Source organism: Heterodontus francisci, chromosome 7, assembly GCF_036365525.1.
Source record: "Heterodontus francisci isolate sHetFra1 chromosome 7, sHetFra1.hap1, whole genome shotgun sequence".
NCBI classification, from domain to species: Eukaryota; Metazoa; Chordata; class Chondrichthyes; order Heterodontiformes; family Heterodontidae; genus Heterodontus; species Heterodontus francisci.
This window is the reverse complement of record NC_090377.1, coordinates 106,149,458-106,173,751: the sequence shown is the minus strand read 5'-3', so window position 1 is coordinate 106,173,751 and position 24,294 is coordinate 106,149,458.

The following is a 24,294-nucleotide window of genomic DNA, read 5'->3' as shown; positions in this document are numbered from 1 at the left end:
TATGACTGAGCCAGTTCTGTATCCATCTTGCCAGCTCACCTCTGATCCCGTGTGACTTCACCTTTTGCACCAGTCTGCCATGCGGGACCTTGTCAAAGGCTTTACTAAAGTCCACACAGACAACATCCACCGCCCTTCCCTCATCAATCATCTTCATCACTTCCTCAAAAAACTCAATCAAATTAGTAAGACACGACCTCCCCTTCACAAAACCATGCTGTCTCTCGCTGATAAGTTCGTTTGTTTCCAAATGGAAGTAAATCCTGTCCCGAAGAATCCTCTCTAATAGTTTCCCTACCACTGACGTAAGGTTCACCGGCCTATAATTTCCTGGATTATCCTTACCACCCTTCTTAAACAAAGGAACAACATTGGCTATTCTCCAGTCCTCTGGGACCTCACCTGTAGCCAATGAGGATGCAAAGATTTCTGTCAAGGCCCCAGCAATTTCTTCCCTTGCCTCCCTAAGTATTCTGGGGTAGATCCCATCAGGCCCTGGGGACTTATCTACCTTAATGCTTTGCAAGACACCCAATACCTCCTCCTTTTTGATAACAGGCTTGTCTTCAAAGTTCGAGCCCATGGAATAAAGGGGACAGTGGCAGCATGGATATGAAATTGGCTAAGTGACAGGAAATAGAGAGTAATGAATAGTTGTTTTTCAGACTGGATGGGTCAGTGTTAAAACCACTGCTTTTTCTGATATATGTTAATAACCTAAATTTAGGTGTACAGGGCACAATTTCAAAATTTGTGACTTACCCAAAACTTGGAAATATTGTGAACTGTAAGGAGGATAGTGATAAACTTCAAGAAGACATTGACAGGCTTGTGGAATGGGCGGACAAGTGGCAGATGAAGTTTAATGTAGAGAAGTGTGAAGTGATTCATCTTGGTAGGAAAAACGAAGAGAGTTAATATAAAATAAAGGGTGCAATTCTAAAGGTGGTGCAGGAACAGAGAGACCTGGGGATATATGTGCATAAATCATTGAAGATGACAGGGCAGATTAAGAAAGCGGTTAATAAAGCATACAGGATCGTGGGCTTTATAAATCAGGGCATAGAATACAAATGCAAGGAAGTTATGATAGACCTACAAAAATCATTGGTTTGGCCTCAACTGAAGTATTGTGTCCAATTCTGGGCACCATACTAGGAAGGATGTGAAGGCATTAAAAAGGGTGCAGAAAAGATTCACAATAATGGTTCTCGGGATCAGGAACTTCAGTTACGTGGATAGATTGGAAAAGCTGGGGCTGTTCTCCTTGAAGAAAAAAAAGATTAAGAGGAGATTTGATAGAGGTGTTCAAAATCATGAGAGGTCTGGACAAAGTAGATAGGGAGAAACTGTTCCCATTGGTGGAAGCATCGAGAACCAGTGACACTGATTTAAGGTGTTTGGCAAAAGAAGCAATGACGACAGGAGTAAGAACTTTTTTATGCAGCAATTGGTTAGAATCTGGTATCCCCTGCCTGAATGTGGTGGAGGCAGGTTCAATCGAGGACTTCAAAAAAGAATTGGATAATTATCTGAAGAGAAAAACTTTGCATGGCTACGTGGAAAAGGCAGGAGAGTGGGATTAGGTGAGTTGCTCTTGCAGAGAGCTGGTATGGACACAAAGGGCCGAATGGCCTCCTTCTGTGCTGTCACCAGTCTATGATTCTATAGTTCTAAATTGTGGAAATGAAGTGGGGGGAGAAATATGTAGACAAATCTATGAAATGAATGAAAAACACAGCATCATAATCATGGGGATTTCACGTACCTCGAAACCAACTGGCAAGGAGTGGGACTGAAAGGGATGGAGTTTTACAGTGGGTACAAGATACCTCTCTGCCGAATATATAAGAAGACGAACAAGCAATGGGAAAGAAACCAGAGCAGATAATAGAAGTAAGAATGGCCGAACAACTAGGGGGTAGGGATCACAATATAATAAGGTTGAAGGTAATAACTGAAAGATATCGATGGTGCAATGACCAAAGCAATAGATTGGAAAAAAGCAACTGAAAGGATGAAATTGGTGCTAAGCGGAGAATGAAATATTTAAAGGAGAGATAAATAGAGTTCAAGAGAAATATATTCCACTAAAAATAAAGCTTAATAACAATGAAATGTTTTGGATAATTAGAGGTGAAGGTAAAATGGAATCTAAAGCAAAATACATCCATAAACAATAAATGAGAGGATGGCAAAAGTGAATATTCTGAGTTTAGAAAAGAGACTATTGGAAAGAGCAAATAAAAAAAATGAAAATATCAAAAAGTATAAAAACAAAGAAAGTATCCTATAAGTACATAAATAACAAAAGGTGAATTAAAATCAGAATAGGGCCACTAAGAGATGAGGAATATGAATACACAAGAGATAATACTAAAATGACAGGGATATTGTAGAAATACTTTACATCAGTTTCCAGAAGAGCCTACTAAAGAGAAAATGGCAATAATAGAAGAAGTCAAGATAGATATTGTAACTGTGAAGATGGAAAGAAAGGAGATATTAGTCAAACTTAAGGAGGAAAAGTCCCCAGGTACAGATGGATAAACACCTGTGGATACTCAAAGAAACTAGAGAGGAGATAACAGATGCATTATTATCCAACATTTATAATTCAATAGAAAAAGAAACAGTGCCAGAGGACTGGCAAAAAGAAAATGTAATTCTGATGCTCAAAAAGGGAGATAGAACTAACCCAGGGAACTATAATAAAAGCAAAATACTGCGGATGCTGGAAATCTGAAATAAAAACAAGAAATGCTGGATTCATTCAGCAGGTCTGGCAGCATCTGTGGAAAGAGAAGCAGAGTTAATGTTTCAGGTCAGTGACCCTTCATCGGAACTGACAAATATTAGAAAAGTCACAGGTTATAAGCAAGTGAGGTGGGGGTGGGGCAAGAGATAACAAAGGAGAAGGTGTAGATTGGACAAGGTCAGTGCCACTGACCAGGCTGTGCACATAGTGTGGCATACATCCTGTGTACATCATTGAGGTTGGCCATGCTCTCCATGGAGGAGCTCATGCGCTTATAGCCCTGAGCTGTTGTGGCACACTTTGAGCTGGATGGATTCCTCCATTCTCTGCCCATGCCCCCACACTGCCTCAGCAAACTCTGACATGCAACAGCACATCTCTTTGCTGCTGTACAAGGTCAAGCTTCCTTTTCAGTCATTCCTGTGGTCCTGCATCTATGTCCAACTAAGCAGGGCTGTGAGTGTCCTCCTGCCTCAATAGGGAATGATCACAGCTGCCTCTACCTCTGGCACCTCCTCCTGCACATTAGTGCCCTGCTCTTCATCTAATGCCGCCCTATCTCAGCTCCCGTGAGGACCTGTTGAGGTTAGAGTCACTGCACTGGTGGACGATGCATTTGTAAGGTGCAACGGTGCTTCTTCAGATCTTAGCTGATTATCTTGGCCTAGTGATGGAGATGGAGAAGGTCTCCTTGTGTGGCCGTCTGCACCTGTGGGAGACACAAGAATAGATCATGAGAGCTAGTCTTGGAAAGCAGAAGCCTCTTGAGTGCTGAGGCTTCACAATACATCTCAGTGTTCGGCTTGCTGTCAGATGGGGTGAAATGCAATGCACCCCCTTAATGAGCGCATTGCCCTCTGTAAACACCATCTCCACCATGAGTGCCTATTTTGCCATGGCTGACTTCCTCCTGATGTGCATTTCTGGATATTGCCATCAATCCCTCCTGCATTGGTGTGATAATCTGAAAGTAGGGTACCCCTCCAACTTTTTGGGCCCTCTCTCAGACATTATTTGCTCATTTCTCCTGCAAGGACAAAAGAGAGCGAGATAAAGCACTGCTGCTGCCAATTGCAGCTGCTCCAATTCATTAGAAGCTGCATATTTCTGTGCTGGCAGGTCCTCTGCAGCACTGTGGCCCAGAGCCATTCTGAGGGGTCAGTGAGTGGCTTGGGCACACATTCCTCCCTTACTTAGGAGCAGCATTCCGCTTCAGGCTCCTCAGCTCGTGTGTCTGCTGGAAAGTGCAAACCAGAGGCCTGTCCTGAGGGTTGTGAGTCGCACTCACCTTGCCAGAGTGTATCAGGTCATTGAAAATTTTCCTCCACTGGGTCCAGGTTCTTCTCACCACATTTCTGCCACTGATTGTGGCAGCGATGTCCAGCCCCACCTGTTTGGTCTGTATGGGTGGCCTCCTCCTAAAAGAGGACCTCCCCCCTCTCCCTCATCGCCTCCAGCATCGCCTTCAGTTCCACGTCTGAAAAACGAAGGGCTGCCGGGTTCCAGGCCTCTGGCTGTGCTGGGAGATTGTGCAAATCAAGTGTTCTGAGATCTCTCAGTCAGCAGTATCAGTACTCAAACAGCAGCCACAGTAATGGCTGCCATGGTGAGTATAAATCAGGCCTGCACTTGAGTTGGCCCGCCTCAGTTCCTGCCCCAGCAGCTGTTAATTGGCAGCCAAACCTATCGTCATATCAATTATGTGATTGCCCCATGAAACCCGGGGCCCATTTCTGTTTCTCCCAGGGGTAGGTTCGCAACCCAGAAATGGTCCCAACTTCCATTTCAAGTCCCTGCAGTAAAAATCCAGCCCATTCTAATCTCTTCTTTTCACTCAAGCAGTTAACAGATCATTCTAATTCTTCACATTTTAAAAGAGGTCAAACTGTAATTGTTATGAACGCTGGGCTTTGCAACATGGCTATGTTTTTTAACAAAACAGTGATTTTTAGAAGTTTAGGAGGGGGATCTGGAAAATCAGGTGATCTCACATTCACTCTGCTAAAGGACAAGACAGAAAGCTGGGTTACCAGGACAATTCAGAACACTGATCAAAGACTTTTTTTTGAAAAAAACAGAAACTGCAGGGGTAACACCTGAAGATCAATGGGTTTCACCCTCCCAGACTTTTGGGTCGTAACAAAGGAGTCACTGATTCTCAAGATGCAAATGTACAGGCAGCTGTTAACACCTGAGAACAATGGAAAGCCTGGGTGGCTCTGTTGAAAACCAGACTTTTGGAGCTTGCATATTGGAAAAGGACTAGGAGCTATTGACTTTTGGTTCCAGATAAATCTGACATATTTTCTGAAGGCAGACAAGTTGCAAGAAAGACAACCAGTGGTGGCAACCGAGAGAGAGAGGGCAGGAACATCTGCTCTCAGAAGCCAAATACTGCAAAAGGCTGTGAAAACATGAACCAGTTTTGAAAGTCAAAGCTTCGGGAGAAGCAGAAAATCAACAGGATCACCAGCAATCGCCTTAATCATGGACATCCAGGTCAGAAGTACTCGTAGAAATGAGCAAAGAAGACATTGACTTTGAGAAGGTCTGGGAGATCCAACCCATTGCAACTGGGAGGAGTTTGGGACTTTTAACTGCAAAGGATTTCATTATCAAAAAGGACTGTGTAATGTCTAAGTGTGGTGTGAGATTTTCAAGTGTTTTAATACCATTCTTTGTAATTTGGGGTAGCAGCTAATTGCAACGATTTAGTTACTGGGGATTTCTTTTAGCTTAGTTGTTTTAATAAAAGTCTTAAAATGTGAAATCTTGTGTAATTCTTTAAATTGGTCTGGAGGTTCATATCTCATATTTTTAATGCTAACAGTCTCTCTGAGGTCACAATGATGATCTTTTGTGTTTCTGATTAAGGGTCTCCACCTGAAGTTGACTCTTTTGTTCTCTCCACAGATGCTGCCTGACTGACCAAGTGTTTCCAGTATTTTCTATTTCTCATAAATGTCTGACGAATTTGCTTCTATGGACCTACGACGAGAAGTTAGACTTGTCGTGAGCTTGTCCTTGTGGAGTGAGTTCTCAGTACCACTTGTACTAAATTGGCATTGTCTGTTCATTTTTAGAAAGCTACAAGTGACTGCTGTCAGCCTCGGCTCAGTGGTAGCACTTCTGCCTCTGACCTGGAAAGTTGTGGGTTCAAACTCCACTCTTAAGACTGGAGTATGATAACTAGGCTGGTATTTCTGAGCTATGCTGAGGGAGGGCTGCACTTTTGGAGATGATGTCTTCTGTATGAAATACTAGACCAAGCCCCATCTATTCTCTCAGGTTGATGTAAAAGATCCCATGGCTCTATTCATTAAAGCGCAAGGAGAATTCTCCCTGGTGGCCTGGCCAATATTAATTCCTCAATCAACACTTAAAACAGATAATCTGGTTATTTATTGCATTGCTGTTTGTGGGAGCTTGTTGTGCACAAATTAGTTGGTGCATTTCCCACATTGCAACACATAAAAGTACTTAATTGACTGTGAAATGCTTTGGGACATCTGAAGTTTGTGAAAATTACTGTAGAAATCCAATTCTTTTCTTTTTTGTTGGTATGGGAAGTAAGACTGTGACTGCATGGCTGGCCTGAACGTCTACCGAGTGGGGCACTAAGCCACTAAGAATGGTTCTGGGTCTGGTCTGATCTCAGCTGATTAACCCATCAGCAGAATTTGGTATTCATCGCCAATTAAGCGACCCAAAGTGAGGCAAATCAGTTAGGGTTTCAACTCTGATTATTTTCTAGTGACATCTGTTGGAATGTGTTGAGGGCAAGATTTCTGCAAAACATGCTGTTGAGACTCCTCTGGATGAAAAGCCACTTGACGTACCAAACGGCTGTTGGCATCAAGTGACCATAATGGTAAGAGTCAGTGCCTTCAGGAGAATTGGTTGTGGGGGTACAGTTGTGAGTGAAAGTCATAGAGTCATAACAACAACACAGAAGGAGGCCATTAGGCCCATTTAATCTATCCCAGCTCTCCATAAAACAATCCAGTCTTTCCCATTCCCTTGCTCTATCCCTGTAGCCCTGCAAGTTTATTTCCCTCAAGTGCCCATTCAATTTTGTTTTGAAATCATTGATTCTCTTGGCTTCCACCACTCTTGTAGGCAGCGAGTTCCAGGTCATTACCACTGTGTTAAAGTTCTTCCTCACATTCCCCCCTGCAACTCTTTCCCAAAACCCTAAATCTGTGTCCCCCAGTCCTTGTAGCATCAGCTATAGGGAACAGTTTTCCTTTCTGTACCTTTGCAAACCTGTCATAATCTTGTGCATCTCTATCAAATCACCGTCAATCTCCAACCTAACCTTGTAGCTAATAACTCTCATCGCTAGAACCATTCTGGTGAATCTCCTCTGCAATACTCTAGTTGTGGTCGAACTAGAGCTTTATATAGATTCAGCATAATGACCCTCCTTTTGTATTCAATCCCTTCATTCAAGAAGCACAAGATCCCATATGCTTTACTAATGTTATGACCAAGTGAGAAAGGTGTCTAGGGGTCCCTCACAGCCTTTGCCTGGTCTTACTGTAACAGGGTTTAATTTTAAACACACTGTTTTTAATCTCCCTCTTGGTGAATCCTTGTTCACCACTTTCCAATTACAATATTTATATTTATATTTTTTATATATTTAGATATACAGCACTGAAACAGGCCCTTCGGCCCACCGAGTCTGTGCCGACCAAGAACCACCCATTTATACTAACCCTACAGTAATCTCATATTCCCTACCACCTACCTACACTAGGGGCAATTTACAATGACCAATTTACCTATCACCTGCAAGTCTTTGGCAAAGGCAAAGAAACCAGCACACACAGAGGTTTTCTTAGGTTTAAAGAAGAAAAGTTTAACTTAAACTCTAATTCAGTCGACACGTATGTATACACGACATGCCCATGCTAGCATGCATACGCAATACACACATGAAAATAGAGACAGAAAAGAGCAGAAAGAGCCAAAGAAAAATAAAGTGGAAAAGTCTGAGGCAATAACTGAAGAGATTTTGTTACGGTTCTCCGAGCTCACTGAAAAGTTCTTGATTGTAGGTTGATCTTGCTTTTCGTTAGGGCCCAGTATTCTTCTTAAACCTTCTTCACTTTAGGAGACTTTTCTGTCTCAGGGTTCATGTGTCTTCGGTGGATTCAGAGATCTCTTGTGAGAAAGAGATGGGAGCAGACAGGAGAGATCTTCTCAGTCCAGGAGCAAACAGTCTTTCCAAGTTCAAACCCTTGTGGCCAGTTCAAAAAGTCATGTGACCAGCTGGTCTAACCAGTCCTGGCCCCTGTGGATTGCATCACCCCAGCAGGTCCTGGAATGTGCTTCCCCACCCTCTCACTGTCTGGTAATCAACATCCATTGTGGGTTGAATATGTCAGGGAATGGCCCTTTGTCCTTCCAAATACTGTCTGTTAATATGCAAGTGTCTTTTCCAGCCATGGCTGGTCTGTTAACAAGTCATTTCCTCGCTCCAGCAACAGATAAAAATCAATGTTCATGACAAAGTTAATGTGCCTCATTCTTGGAAGGTGGGGGCCTTGCATGACACTAACTACTCTCTCAATGTATCCTGCCACCTTCAAAAATCTATGCACATGAATGCCAAGGTCTCTTAGAACTTAGAATTGTATTACTTAGTCTATATTGCCTCTCCCTATCCCTTTTCCAAAATGCATCACCCCACAATTCCCTATATTAAATTCCATCTGTCACTTGTCATTCTGCGAGCCTATCTTTGTCCTGTTTCAGGTGATTGGAATCATCCTCTCTATCTGCCACACCTCCAAGTTTGGTATCATTGGCAAATTTTGAAATATTACTCTGTATTCCAATATCCAATATCACAAAAAGCAATGGTCCGAGCACGGAATCTTGGGGAACACCACTATCTACCATCCTCCAGTCTGAAAAATAACCATTTACCATGACTTCTTGTTTTCTGACCTTAAGCCAATTTTTTTATCCAAGCTGGCCTTGACCCTCCTATTCCATGAACCTCAATTTTGTTAGCCAACCTTTTATGTGGTTCTTTGTCGAAGGCTTTCTTAAAGTCCATATCGACAAGTAACCAAGGTGCATTGTTGAATCACATCAATTTTATCCCTGGACTCAAAGGTCCTGGTACTAATTCTACATATTAAGAATGCAACTTCAGCAAAAGTTCTTGTGACTTTCAGGGTAGAACCTAGGAAATTGATTATTTTATAGATATGCCATCAATACTGATTGTATTACCTGCAGGAAAAGCAGGAAATTAAGTGGCCTTTTATCATTAAAAAAGCTTTGTCATATTGAAAAGATTTTCCTTTCAATTTTTATAACAACCATAACTTGTATTTATATAACACCTTTAAAGTAGGAAAACATCCCAAGGTGCTTCACAGGAGCCACATAAGATAGTGTTAGGGCAGGTCACCAAAAGCTTAGTCCCATGGGTAGGTTTTAATGAGCAGGGAGATAAAGAAAGCCAGCGAGATTTAGAGAGGGAATTCCAGAGCTTTGAACCTAGGCAACTGAATGCATGGCCACCAATTGTGGAGCGATTAAAATCGGGGATGCTCAAGAGGCCGGAATTAGAGAAGCTGAGATATCTTGGAGGGTTGGGGGGGCTGGAGGAAATTACAGAGATAGGGAGGGCGAGGCCATGGCGAGATTTAAAAACAAGGATGAAAATTTTTAAAGTGAGGTGTTGCTTAATGTAACGAATGTAGGTCAGCGAGCCCAGGGGTGATGGGCGAACAGCACTTGGTGTGAGTTAGGACACGGGCACGGAGTTTTCGATGACCTCATGTTTACGGAGGGTAGAATGTGGGAGACCAGCCAGGAGTGCATTGGAATAGTCAAGTCTAAAGGTAACAAAAGCATGGATGAGGATTTCAGCAGCAGATGAGCTGAGGCAAGGGAGGGGTTTGGTGATGTTATGGAAGTGGAAATAGGTAGTCTTAGTGATGGTGCAGATATGTGGTTGGAAACTCATCTTGCAATCAAATATGGCACTGAAATTGTGAACAGTCTGATTCAGCCTTAGACAGTCGCCAAGGAATGGGTTAGAGTTGGTGGGTAGGAAACAAAGTTTGTGGCAGAGACCAAAGAAAAATGGCTTCAATCTTCTCAATATTTAGTTGCAGGAAATTTCTGTTCAACCAGTCTTGGATGAGAAGCAGGCTGACAATTTAGAAATAGTACAGGGATTGAGAGAGGTGGTGATGAGATAGAGCTGGGTGTCATCTGCATATATGTGGAAACTGACTGTTTTCAGATGATGTGCTGCAGGGAAGCATAAATAAAGTATGAAGGAAGGTTGAATTGTAACAATTCATAAAATTGTAACATTATATGAACAATTGCCACCTCATTTTAAAATATTATTCAAAGAGCATGGGCTGAATTAGGCATTTTATGGTAAATTATCCTAATTTCATAGCTACAATCTACAAAATTATCTATCCCTTTTTTTCACTTTGGTGTGTCGGGAAGGAGGATCAGTTCAACTTGGTAAATATTTGTATTACTTCATGGGTGTGATACTAGATGAGATGAAATTGAAAGTAATGATTTAATGTGCTACATGTGGTCTGAGATCAGGCTTGCAAGCTTTGGGATGTTCAGTATTTTAAATCAAGAGTTGAAACATTTGTTTACCCAGAGCTCATGAGGAGAGATTACATAAGGGAATGATTTGACTGTGGATTTTAGGATTTTGAAAGGAAATTTATAGGGTAGGAAGAATTTTTATTCCGCTGATGGGGGCGTCAGGCCATTCACAAAAGAAATTAGGAAACATTTCTTCATGCAAATTGTGTTAGAAGTGTGGAATTCTCCTACAGAAAGTGTAGGATAGCTTAGTTAAAACTTTAAATCTAAGATTGAGAAATATTTGCTAGACAAGGGGATAAAAGGATATGGAGCCAAGACGGGTGGATGGAGTTAAGATACAGATCAGCGATGATCTCATTGTTATGAACGCTGGACTTTGTAACATGATTATGCTTTAAAAACTGTGATTTTTAAAAGTTTGAGATGGAGTCCGAGAAGTATGGCGACTTCACATCCACTCTGCCTGAGAACAAGATAGAAATCTTGGTTACCAGGACAGCAGAGAACACAGATCAAAGACTTCTTTTTGAAAAACAGAGACAGCAGGGGTAACAGTAATGTAGTCGTAATGTCAGTGGACGTGTAATTCAGAGGCCCAGGCTAATGCCCTGGGGCCACAGGTACAAATCCCACCACAGCAGTTGGTGGAATTTAATCAGTTAATTAATAAATTCAATTAATTGATTAAAAATACTGGAATTGAAAGCTAGTCACAGTAATGGTGCCATGAAACTATCATCAATTGTTGTAAAACCCATCTGGTTCACTAATATCCTTTAGGCAAGGATATATGCTGGCCTTACATGGACTTTGCATATTGGAACAGTATAGTAAGCTATTGATGTTTGGGTCCAGATAAATTCAATGGATTTTCTGAAGGTAGACAGGCTGTAAGACAAACAGGCTGTACAGAAGACCAGCGGTGGCAGCCGCAGAGCGGACTGTAAGAAAAGAAGACAACCAGCGGTGACAGCCTTAAAGGAGAGAGAGAGGGAACGCCAATCATTATCTAACAATCTTCTGCCAAGAGTGTGACCTGCGTGGACCATAGGCGAGGAAAGGAATGGGCTTGGTTGTGCTGCCACCTGCTGTTGAATTGCCTCCTAACACTCACAGTCCAGAGTCAACAATGAAGGACAGGTGCTTGGACAAGCTGGCAGAGGTGAGAAGCTGCCATGGAGCTACACAAAGAAGAGCCAGTTCCTTCAGGGAGAGATGGAGGAACAGGGTTGGGGGGTTGGGGGGGCGGTGGTGAGGCGGTGAGGGGGAAGGCGTTGAGAGAAAGCTGCTGGAGGTGAGATACTGTCAACAATAAGGAAAGCAGAAGAGGATGGAGTCAGTCAGCTAGTGCTGTTTCAAATGTTGTGTTCCCAGTATCATGTAAACTGATGTGGCATAAATAAATATCTCATTGCATTGGAGATTCTTTGAACATTAACACATGAGGCAAGGAGATATCTCCCAAGGTCTGGAAAAAACTGCAATGTATTGTCGGATACTAGTGTAGGAGCGCCTCATGTGGTTATGGAATTCCTCCCTCCGATGCTTTGATTGAGGCATTAGCTGGGTTCTAATAACAGAGGAAGAAATGTGATTGAGATGCTTTAAGCATTCATACCACTGCATCCCACAGCAAGACTTAAAGGTCCATGCATTTAATTAAGGAAACTAATGAAGAAAATAAACTTGCAGGGCTACGGGGATCGAGCAGGGGACTGGGACAGATTGGATAGCTCCGTGGCGAGCTGGCATGGACTTGATGGGCCGAAAGGCCTCCTTCTGTGCCATCAATGACTCTATGACACCTGCTCTCACAGAAGACTGATACAGTGAAAGGCTGCGAAAACTTGAACCTGTTTTGAAAGTTGAAGCTTGCAGAGAAGTCAAGGACCGACAGGATCACCAGGAATCGCCTTATTCACAGAGGTCCATGTCAAAAGTGCTCGGAGAAGTGAGCGAGGAGGGCATTGACAATGGGAAAGATCTGGGGGATCCAACCCATTGCAACTGGGAGGTGTTTGGTCTTTTAACCACAAAGATTTCACCATCAAAGAGGATTGTGTAATATACAATTGTGGTGTGAGGTTTTCAGGTGTTGCAATAAGTAAGAGAATACATTTCTTTGTAATTTGGGGTATCAGCTACTTACAATGTAGCATGTAGTTCATGGGAAATAAAAACAAGAAATGCTGGAACCACTCAGCAGGTCTGGCAGCATCTGTGAAAAGAGAAGCAGAGTTAACGTTTCGGGTCAGTGACCCTTCTTCAGAACTGACAAATATTAGAAAAGTCACAGGTTATAAGCAAGTGAGGTGGGGGTGGGGCAAGAGATAACAAAGGAGAAGGTGTAGATTGGACAAGGTCACATAGCTGACCAAAAGGTCATGGAGCAAAGGCAAACAATATGTTAATGGTGTGTTGAAAGACAAAGGATTAGTGCAGATTAGGAGTTAACGGATTGACTATTGAACAGCAGCAAGTGCAAACCTGAAAAAAAAACAGTGGGTATGCAAACTGAACAAACTAAGATGAAATGAAATAAATGCAAAAAATAGATTGTAAAAAATGTAAAAAAGAAAAAAAGAAACAATAACTAAAAATGAAAGTAAAATGGGGGGTTGTCATGCTCTGAAATTATTGAACTCAATGTTCAGTCCGGCAGGCTGTAGTGTGCCCAATCGGTAAATGAATTGCTGTTCCTCGAGCTTGCGTTGATGTTCACTGGAACACTGCAGCAATCCCAGGACAGAGATGTGAGCATGAGAGCAGGGGGGAGTGTTGAAATGGCAAGCAACCAGAAGCTCAGGGTCCTGCTTGCGGACTGAGCGTAGATGTTCTGCAAAGCGGTCACCCAGTCTGCACTTGGTCTCCCCAATGTAGAGGAGACCACATTGTGAGCAGCGAATACAATATACTACATTGAAAGAAGTACAAGTAAATCGCTGCTTCACCTGAAAGGAGTGTTTGGGGCCTGGGATAGTGAGGAGAGAGGAGGTAAATGGGCAGGTATTACACCTCCTGTGACCTGCTGAGTGGTTCCAGCATTTCTTGTTTTTATTTCAGATTTCCAGCATCCGCAGTATTTTGCTTTTATTTTAGTGTAGTTCGTGGGGATTTCTTTAATTTAGTTCCTATAATACAAGTTTTAAAATGTGAAATCTGGTCGTGTAATTCTTTAAAATTGGTCTGGGGGTTCATATCTCATAGTTTTTAATGTTAACAGTCTCACTGAGGTCATAACACTCATTGATGGTGGATCAGGCTCGAGGTTCTGACTGGTCTACTCCTATTCTTATGTTCTTATGTTTAAAAAGTTATCTCATTTTAAAATTAGATTTCCATGACTTTCTACACAAGGCAACAATTAGAGTTATTTGTTTCCGACTTCATTATGCAACAAAATTAACGATTCCCATGAGATGCAGTTTGCACTTGAAATGTTTGTACAGTTAAAGCACACTTCTGAAAATATGCTACTTTTTTTCTCAAGATGTTGGGGGCTCATTTTTAACTAGGTCCCTGGTATAAACAGGATACAAGAGCAAAATGCTATGGATGCTGGAAATCTGAAATATAAACAGAAACGCTGGAAATACTAAGCAGATCCGGCAGCATCTGCAGAGCGAGAAACCGAGTTAACGTTTCAGACCGATGACTTTTGTCAGAAATGGGGGGACTTAGAAATGTAATAGTTTCTAAGCAAGGCAGGGAAAGCGGGGAGGGGAGGATGGAAGGGAGGAAAGATTAAATAGCAAAAGCGATGATGGTGCAAGACAAAAGGAGATGGTAGTGGGGGAAAGTAAGGAAATAAAAGATGTGTCTAGAGGAGGTATAAACGTGAAAGCAGAATCATCATTCAAAAGCAAAAGAACCCACAAAATAATCACAAAAAAAGAAAAATAAATAGGGGCAAAAGTTATGATCTAAAGTTGTTGAACTCTGAGTCCAGAAGATTGTAAAGTGCCTAATCTAAAGAGGAGGTGCTGTGCCTTGAGCTTATAGTGAGCTTCATTAGAACAGTGTAGTAGGCCAAGGACAGAGAGAGTCAGAGTGGGGGTGGGGTGGAGAATTAAAATGACAGGCAACCGGAAGCTCAGGGTCACACTTGCGACTGATTGGAAGAGTTCCGCAAAGCGATCACCCAATCTGCATTTAGTCTCCCCAACACAAGGACATTACAGAGAGCTGCAAGAATTATAGAGTAGTTATAATGGGGGACTTTAATTACCCTAATATAGATTGGGATAGTAATAGTATAAAGGGCATAGAGGAGCACGTGTTTCTAGAGTGTGTTCTGGAGAATTTTCTACATCACTATGTTTCCAGTTCAACGAGGAAGGAGGCATTGCTGGATCTGGTTCTGGGGAATGAGGTGGGTCAAGTGGATCAAGTGACAATGGGGAACATTTGGGACTGTGACCATAGCATCATAAGGTTTAGGACAAGGAGCAATCCAGAGTAAAAATAATGAATTTGGGGGAGGGCCAACTTCAATGGAGTGAGGATGGATCTGACCCAAGTAAATTAGAATCTAAAATGGGCAGGCAAGACTGTAACTGAACAATAGGCTGCTTTTAAAGAGGAGATAGTTTGGTACAGTAAAGGTACATTCCCACGAGGGGGAAAGGTAGGGCAAACAAATCCTGAGCTCACTGGATGACAAAAGAGATAGCAAGTAAGATGAAGCAGAAAAAGGGTACATATGACAGATGTCAGGTGGATAATACAATTGAGAACCAGGCTGAATATAGAAGGTTCAGAGCAAAAGTGAAAAAAGATATAAGAGCAGTAAAGAGAGAGCATGAAAAGATACCAGCAGCTAACATAAAAGGGAATCCAAAAATCTTCTATAGGCATATAAATAGTAAAAGAATGATAAAAGGAGTGGGGCCGATTAAGTATCTAAAAAGGGATTTATGCATGGAGGCAGAGGGCATAGCTGAGGTGCTAAATGAGTACTTTGTATTTGTCTTTACCAAGGAAGAAAATGTTGCCCAAGTCATAGTGAAAGAGGAGGTAGTTGAAACACCGGATGGGATAAAAATAGATAAAGACAAGGCTGGCCGTACTTAAAGTTGATAAGTCACCAGGACCAGATCAAATGCACAGAAGAAAACTGATGGAAGTAAGGAAGGAAATTGCTGAGCCACTGGCCATAATCTTCCAATCCTCCTCAGATATAAGGGTGATGCCAGAGGATTGGAGAATTGCAAATGTCACACCCTTGTTCAAAAAAAGTGTGTAAGGATAAGCCCAACAATTACAGACCAGTCTGTTTAACCTCGGCAGTGGGAACGCTTTTAGAAAGGATAATTCGGGACAAAATTAGCAATCACTTGAACAAATCTAGATTAATTAAGGAAAGCCAGCACAGATATGTTAAGGGCAAATCGTGCTTAACTAACTTGCTTGAGTTTTTTGATGAGGCAAGAGAGAGGGTTGATCAGGGTAATATAGTTGATGTGCTGTACATGGACTTGCAAAACATATTTGATAAAGTGCCACATAACAGGCTTGTCAGCAATGTTTCAAGCCATAGAATAAAAGGGACAGTAGCAACATGGATATGGAATTGGCTGCGTGACAAGGAAAAAGAGAGTAGTTGTGAATGATTATTTTTCGGACTGGAGGAAGGTATATAATGGGGTTTCCCAGGGGTCAGTGTTAAGACCACTGCTATTCCTGATATATATTAATGACCTAGATTTGAGCGTGCAGGACACAATTTCAAAATTTGTAGATGACAAAAAACTTGGAAATATCATGAACTGTGAGGAGGATAGTGATAAGCTTCAAGAGGACATAGACAGGCTGGTGGAATGGGCGGACAAATGGCAGATGAAATTTAATGCAGAGAAGTGTGAAGTGATTCATTTTGGTAGGGAGAACGAGGAGAGGCAATATAAATTAAAGGGTAGAATTCTAAAGGGGGCGCAGGAACATAGTGACCTGAGGATATATGTGCACAAATCATTGAAGGTGGCAGGGCAGGTTAAGAAAGCCATTAATAAAGCATACATGATCCCAGGCTTTATAAATAGGGTCATAGAGTACAAAAACAAGGAAGTTATGATAAAGTTGTATAAAACAGTGGTTCAACCTCAACTGGAGGATTGTGCATTAGAGAGGGTGCAGAAAAGATTCACGAGAATGGTTCCAGCGATCAGGAACTTCAGTTACATGGATAGGTTGGAGAAGCTGGGTCTGTTCTCCTTGGAAAACAGAAAATTAAGAGGCGATTTCATAGAGGTGTTCAAAATCATGAGAGGTCTGGACAAAGTAGATAAGAAGAAACTGCTCCTGTTGGTGGAAGGATCCAGAACCCGAGGACACCGATTTAAGGTGATTGGCAAAAAAAGCAACGATGACATGAGGAAAAATCTTTCCACTCAGTGAGTGGTTAGGATCTGTGGTGGAGGCAGATTCAATCGAGGCATTCAAAAGAGAACTGGATAAGTATCTGAACAGAAAAAATTTGAAGGGCTGTGAGGAAAAGGCAGGGGAGTGGGACTAGCTGAGTTGCTCTTGCAGTGAGCTGGCATGGACTGAACAGGCCAAATGGCCTTCTTCGGTGCTGTAACCATTCTGTGATTCTATATAGAGGATGCCACATTTTGAGCAGTGAATACACAATACTAAATTGAAAGAAATACGAGTATATCACTGTTTTACCTGGAAGGATTGTTTGGTGCCTTGGACCTTGTGAAGGGAGCTGGTAAAAGGGCACATTTAGCATCTCCTGTGCTTGCATGGGAAGGTATTGTGGAAATGGGTTGGGGTCTTGGGGGTGATTGAGGGGTGGACCAGGGAGTTGTGGAAGGACTGATTTCTTCAGAAGGTTGAATAGAGAGGGGAGGGGAAGATGTGTTTGGAGGTAGCATCACGCTGGAGGTGGTGGAAATGGTGGAGGATGACCTGTTAAATACAGAGGCCCGAGGGATGGAAGGTGCAAACAACGGGAGCCCCATTCTGGTTTTGCAAGGTGGGGGTAGGGTTGAGTTGTGAGCAGAAGTGCAGGAAATAGAACGGACACAGTCAAGGGCCCTGTCAACTATGGTCAGTGAGGGTGGCTGGAATCCTAATTTGAGGAAAAGAGGAAGACATATCAGAACAAGAGAACAATGCAAGGCTGGATTGCATCTATTTTAGTTTAGTTTTTAGATACAGCACTGAAACAGGCCCTTCGGCCCACCGTGTCTGTGCCGACCATCAACCACCCATTTATACTAATCCTACACTAATCCCATATTCCTACCACATCCCCACCTTTCCCTACCACCTACCTATACTAGGGGCAATTTCTAATGGCCAATTTACCTATCAACCTGCAAGTCTTTTGGCGTGTGGGAGGAAACCAGAGCACCCGGAGGAAACCCACACAGACACAGGGAGAACTTGCAAACTCCACACAGGCAGTATCCGGAATTGAACCCGGGTCGCTGGAGCTGTGAGGCTGCGGTGCTAACCACTGCGCCACTGTGCCGCCCTTATGCAAGGAGTCTTAATAGTAAGGTAGATGAATTGAGGGAATTGATTAACACATAGGAATATGATATTATTGCTATCACAGAGACATGGTTGAGGGAAGGGCTGGACTAGCAGCTCAATATTCCAGGGTATAGGATCTTCAGGCATGACAGGGGAGGGTGCAAAAGAGGAGGTGGCATTGCACTGTCAATCAAGGAATCAATTACTGCAGTAAGGAGGGATGATATCTTAAAAGGTTCCTCAAATGAGGCCATATGGGCAGAATGTAAAAAGAAAAAGGGGGCAATCACTTGGTTGGGAGTGTACTACAGGCCTCCAAACAGTCAGAGAGAGATAGAGGAGCAGATATGTAAGCAAATCTCAGAGAGGTGTAAAAATAATAGGGTAATAAAAGCAACTGGGATAGTCTTAGTGCAAAAGGCTTAAAGGGGGCAGAATTCTTAAAGTGCATACAGGAAAGCTTTTTGAGCCAGCACGTAGAAAGTCCTATAAGAGAAGGGGCGGTACAAGACCTAATCCTAGGGAATGAAGCTGGACAAGTAGTAGAAGTATCAGTGGGGGAGCATTTTGGGGATAGTGACCATATCTGTGTAAGATTTTGGGTAGTTTTTGAAAAGGACAAAGAGGGACCGGAAATAAAGGTACTGAATTGGGGAAAAGCTGATTTCAATATGATAAAACAGGATCTGGTCAAAGTGGACCGGGAGCAGCTACTTGTAGGAAAGTCTACATCAGACCAGTGGGAGTAATTCAAAAAGGAAATAATGAGAGTTTAGGGCCAACATGTAAAGGTGAAGAGCAGGCCCAACAAGTCCAGGGAACCCCGGATGTCAAGGGATATAGAGGATTAGATAAGGAAAAAAAAGGAGGTTTATGGAAGATTCAAAGCACTGAAAACAGCAGAGGCATTAGAAGAGTATAGAAGGTGCGGGGGGTACTTAAGAAAGTAATTAGGAGAGCGAAGAGGGGACATGAAAAAACACTGGCGGGCAAGATAAAGGAAAATCCCAAGGTGTTTTTTAAGTATATTAAGGGAAAGAGGATAACCAGGGAAAGAGTAGGGCCCATTAGGGACCAAAGTGGCAATCTGTGTGTGGAGCCAGAGGACATAGGTGAGGTTTTAAATGATTACTTTTCATCTGTGTTCACTATGGAGAAGGACGATGTAGGTGTAGAGATCAGGGAGGGGGACGTGATAGACTTGAAAAAATTAGTATCGAAAGGGAGGAAGTATTAGCTGTTTTAGCAGGCTTAAAAGTGGATAAATCCCCAGGCCCAGATGAGATGTATCCCAGGCTGTTATGTGAGGCAAGGGAGGAGATAGCAGGGGCTCTGACACAAATTTTCAAACCCTCTCTGGCCACAGGAGAGGTACCAGAGGACTGGAGGACAGCGAATGTGGTACCATTATTCAAGAAGGGTAGCAGGGATAAACCAGGTAATTACAGGCCGGTGAATCTAACATCAGTGGTAGGGAAACTATTGGAAAAGATTCTGTGGGACAGGATTAATCTCCACTTGGGCAGTCAGGGATTAATCAAGGATAGTCAGCATGGTTTTGTCAGGGAAAGATCATATCTAACAAACTTGATTGAATTTTTTGAGGAGGTCACTCGATGTGTAGATGAGGGTAAGGCAGTTGATGTAGTCTACAGGACTTCAGTAAGGCTTTTGATCAGGTCCCGCATGGGAGATTGGTTAAGAAGGTAAGAGCCCATGGGATCCAGAGCAATTTAGCAAATTGGATCTAAAATTGGCCTAGTTACAGGAGTCAGAGGGTGATGGTCAAGGGTTGTTCTTGCAAGTGGAAGCCTGTGACCAGTGGTGTACCGCAGGGATTGGTGCTGGGACCCTTGCTGTTTGTAGTGTACATTAATGATTTAGACGTGAATATAGGAGGTATGATCAGTAAGTTCACAGATGACACGAAAATTGGTGGGGTCATAAATAGTGAGCAGGAAAGCCTTAGATTACAGGACGATATAGATGGGCTTGTAAGATGGGCGGAGGTGATGCATTTTGGGAGGGCTAACAAGGCAGGGGAATGCACAATGGGTGGTAGGACCCTAGGAAGTACAGAGGGTCAGAGGGACCTTGGTGTACTTGTCCATAGCTCACTGAAGGCAGCAGCACAGGTAGATAAGGTGGTTAGGAAGGCATATGGGATACTTGCCTTTATTAGCCGAGGCATAGAATATAAGAGCAGGGAAGTTATGATGGAGCTGTACAAAACGCTAGTTAGGCCACAACTGGAATACTGTGTACAGTTCTGGTCACCACACTATACTAAGGATGTGATTGCACTGGAGAGGGTGCAGAGGAGATTCACCAGGATGTTGCCTAGGCTGGAGCATTTCAGCTATGAAGAGAGACTGAATAGGCTAGGGATGTTTTCCCTAGAGCAGAGGGGGGACCTGATTGAGGTATACAAAATTATGAGGGGCATTGATAGGATAGATAGAAAGAAATCTTTTCCCTTAGCAGAGGGATCAATAACCAGGGGGAATAGATTTAAGGTAATGGGCAGGAGGTTTAGAGGAGATTTGAGGAAAATATTTTTCACCCAGACGGTGGTTGGAATCTGGAACAGACCACCTGAAGAGGTGGTAGAGGCAGGAACCCTCACAACATTTAAGAAGTATTTAGATGAGCACTTGAAACGCCAAAGCATACAAGACTATGGACCAAGTGTTGGAAAATGGGATTAGAATAGATGGGTGCTTGATGGCCGGCACAGACATGATGGGCCAAAAGGTCTGTTTCTGTGCTGTATAACTCTATGATTCTAAATGCTGGTATGGAAGGTTCCATCGTCAGAACAGATGCGACTTCCTCAGCAGCTACTACTGTCTCTGACTTATTACACATGGCTTCCAACTGAAATTACACCCTTCATGGTTCAGATTCACTCACGATCACAGATGTTGTTACTCTGTGTACATCAAACTCCTAGCTCTGAATTACATGTGGACAGCAAACTCCCAGTTCTGCAGTTACCCCGAGTACATCAAACTCGCAGCCGAGTTCCCATGAAGCAGTTGTTAAAGACCAGCACTGATTAAACAATGTCAGTTCATTCTTTCGTTCAGGGTTTACAGACTGTTTCTTCAACATCATGTGGTCAGAAGACCATTTGAAACATTACTTCAGTTGCATGTGATATTTTCTTGCCGGCGTGTATGGAGAGTTTGTGACCCCTCGGGGTAAGACAGATAAAAATCTGCAATGAGCCGTGACATGTGATGTTGAAGTGCGGGGACAGAGAGCTCTTAGAGTGACTCCGCAGGAGTTTGATAGCACAGATCGTCAGCGATACTGAGAGCTCACAAGCAGTTTAAAATGAAATTCACACTTTTCAGTCAGTTGCAGCTTGGCGACGACTTGCTATAATAGTGGTAATGTATGGAATTTATTAAATTAAATATGGAAGGTTACTTCGCACGTTGGTATTGATCCGGGATATTGTGGTTACTAAAACCTAGTGCTACCAATTTGATACTGAAATGGACTGTTATAAAAGCGTGGCATCATTAAAATGGAGTGTTATTAAAATGTAGGATCACTAAATGTAGTGTTAATGCATGATACTAATATTGTGAAATGCATCGAGTTTAAACGAGTGATATTAATTGATTAATAACAGAACTGCAAGGCCTTTCTGCATTTATTGCATTCTAGTGCCTGATTTTACATTCATAATCAACACATGGTGGGAATAATTCTAGTTATATGTGCCTCATGGGAAAAATGGTTTGTGAAGTTTTCCTCTACTTTAAGAACCGGTATAATTTCATGAGACACGTCAGGGTATATCGTCACAAATGTAGTTACAATGTCACAGAATTCTTACTGCACAGATTGTAATAGGAATTCGGTGAGGAGCAAGTTAGCAAGGCGTTAAACAGTTTTCTTATTTGTCTAAAGTATGCAAAATAAACCTTTTTTGAAAAAAATACAGGAATTGTAAAGCGTTTACAGAGTTATTTGTAGGTATGTTGCTGTTTAAAAATTATTACACCAAGACAGGTAACATGGCAAAGGCCTCCAAACTTGAATTACAATCAGTTTAATTAATTTGACATCAAGTTGAACATGCAAATTCAAATTTTGGAAGAAATTGACACAAACTAACTGCTCAAAAATAAATCTCCAGTCTCCATTGAAATATAAGGGGCATTTCAAGTCTATAATTTTGGGGTAACGTTGGAGGAATATTGTTTATAAGTTCACCAGTAAGAGCCAAACCACATTAAAAATAAACTTCCTATTTGCATAGATTTCAAATTTGCATTGAATACTTAGCAGGTAGACATTAGAAAGCACAAAAAGAAAGACTTGCTTTTATATGAGTTCTTTCACAACCTCAGGATGTCTCAAAGAGCTTTATAGCCAATTAATTACTTTTGAAGTATCGCCACTATTGTGTTGTAGGAAAAGTGCCAGAAATAAGAGAGGAAGGTTCAGAGGCTTAATCACATTAAAGACATTAGGGGCTGAATTTTATGATCACATCACCAGGAGTGGCAGTGGGTGTGGAAAAAGGTGGTCCCGCTTGTGACGTGAGTGGCTGCGCGGGTGGCCATTTGCATAATGGTGGCAGTTGTCCCCCCTCCAATCACGCGGTAGGGGAGGCAATGGAGACGCCGTTCACGGCATCACCTGTTGCTACCCCCATTCACACATAAGCCCCTTGTAGAGTCCCCCCTGTTCACACTCAAGCCCCTTGCAGAGTCCCCCCCCGTTCACACTCAAGCCCCTTGCAGAGTCCCCCCCGTTCACACTCAAGCCCCTTGCAGAGTCCCCCCCCGTTCACACTCAAGCCCCTTGCAGAGTCCCCCCCGTTCACACTCAAGCTCCTTGCAGAATTCCCCCATTCACACACAAGCGCCTTTCCTCCGTTCACACACAAGTCCCTTGCAGAATTTTCCCCTATTCACACACAAGCCCCTTGCAGAACTCCCCCCGTTCACACACAAGCCCCTTGCAGAGTCCACCCGCCCCCCCCATTCACACTCAAGCCCCTTGCAGAATTCCCCCCGTTCACACTCAAGCCCCTTGCAGAGTCCCCCCCCCCGTTCACACTTAAGCCCCTTGCAGAGGCCCTCCCCCCGTTCAATCAAGCCCCTTGCAGAGTCCCCCCCCCCCCCCCGTTCACACTCATGCCCCTTGCAGAGTCCCCCCCGTTCACACTGAACCCCTTGCAGAGTCTCCCCCCGTTCCCACTCAAGCCCCTTGCAGAGTCCCCCCCCGTTCACACTTAAGCCCCTTGCAGAGTTCCCCCCCCCCCGTTCGCACTTAAGCCCCTTGCAGAGGCCCCCCCCGTTCACTCAAGCCCCTTGCAGAGTCCCCCCCCGTTCACACTCAAGCCCCTTGCAGAGTTCCCCCCCCCGTTAACACTCAAACCCCTTGCAGAGTCCCCCCCGTTCACACTCAAGCCCCTTGCAGAGTCTCCACCCGTTCACACTCAAGCCCCTTGCAGAGTTCCCCCCCCCCGTTAACACTCAAACCCCTTGCAGAGTCCCCCCGTTCACACTCAACCCCTTGCAGAGTCTCCCCCCGTTCACACTCAAGCCCCTTGCAGAGTCCCCCTCATTCACATTCAAGTCCCTTGCAGAATTTACCCCTATTCACACACAAGCCCCTTGCAGAACTCCCCCCGTTCACACACAAGCCCCTTGCAGAGTCCCCCCCCCCCGTTCACACTCAAGCCCCTTGCAGAGTCCCCCCCGTTCACACTCCAGCCCTTGCAAAGTCCCCCCCATTCACACTCAAGCCCCTTGCAGAGTTCCCTCCCCCCCGTTCACACACAAGCCCCTTGCAGAGTCCCCCCCCCCCGTTCACACTCAAGCCCCTTGCAGAGTCCCCCCCGTTCACATTCCAGCCCTTGCAAAGTCCCCCCCATTCACACTCAAGCCCCTTGCAGAGTCCCCCCCCCGTTCACACTCAAGCCCCTTGCAGAATTCCCCCATTCACACACAAGCGCCTTTCCCCCGTTCACAATCAAGCCCCTTGCAGAATTTTCCCCTATTCACACACAAGCCCCTTGCAGAATTCCCCCATTCACACACACACGCCTTGCAGAATTTTCCCCCATTCACACACAAGCCCCTTGCAGAATTCCCCCCATTCACACATAAGCCCCTTGCAGAATTCCCCCATTCACACACACACGCCTTGCAGAATTTTCCCCCATTCACACACACACGCCTTGCAGAATTTTCCCCCATTCACACACAAGCCCCTTGCAGAATTCCCCCCATTCACACATAAGCCCCTTGCAGAATTCCCCCATTTACACACACACGCCTTGCAGAATTCCCCCCGTTCACACACAAGCACCTTGCAGAATTTCCTCCTGTTCACCCACAAGCCCCTTGCAGAATTTCGCCCTGTTCACACACAAGCCACTTGCAGAATTTCCCCCCGTTCACACACAA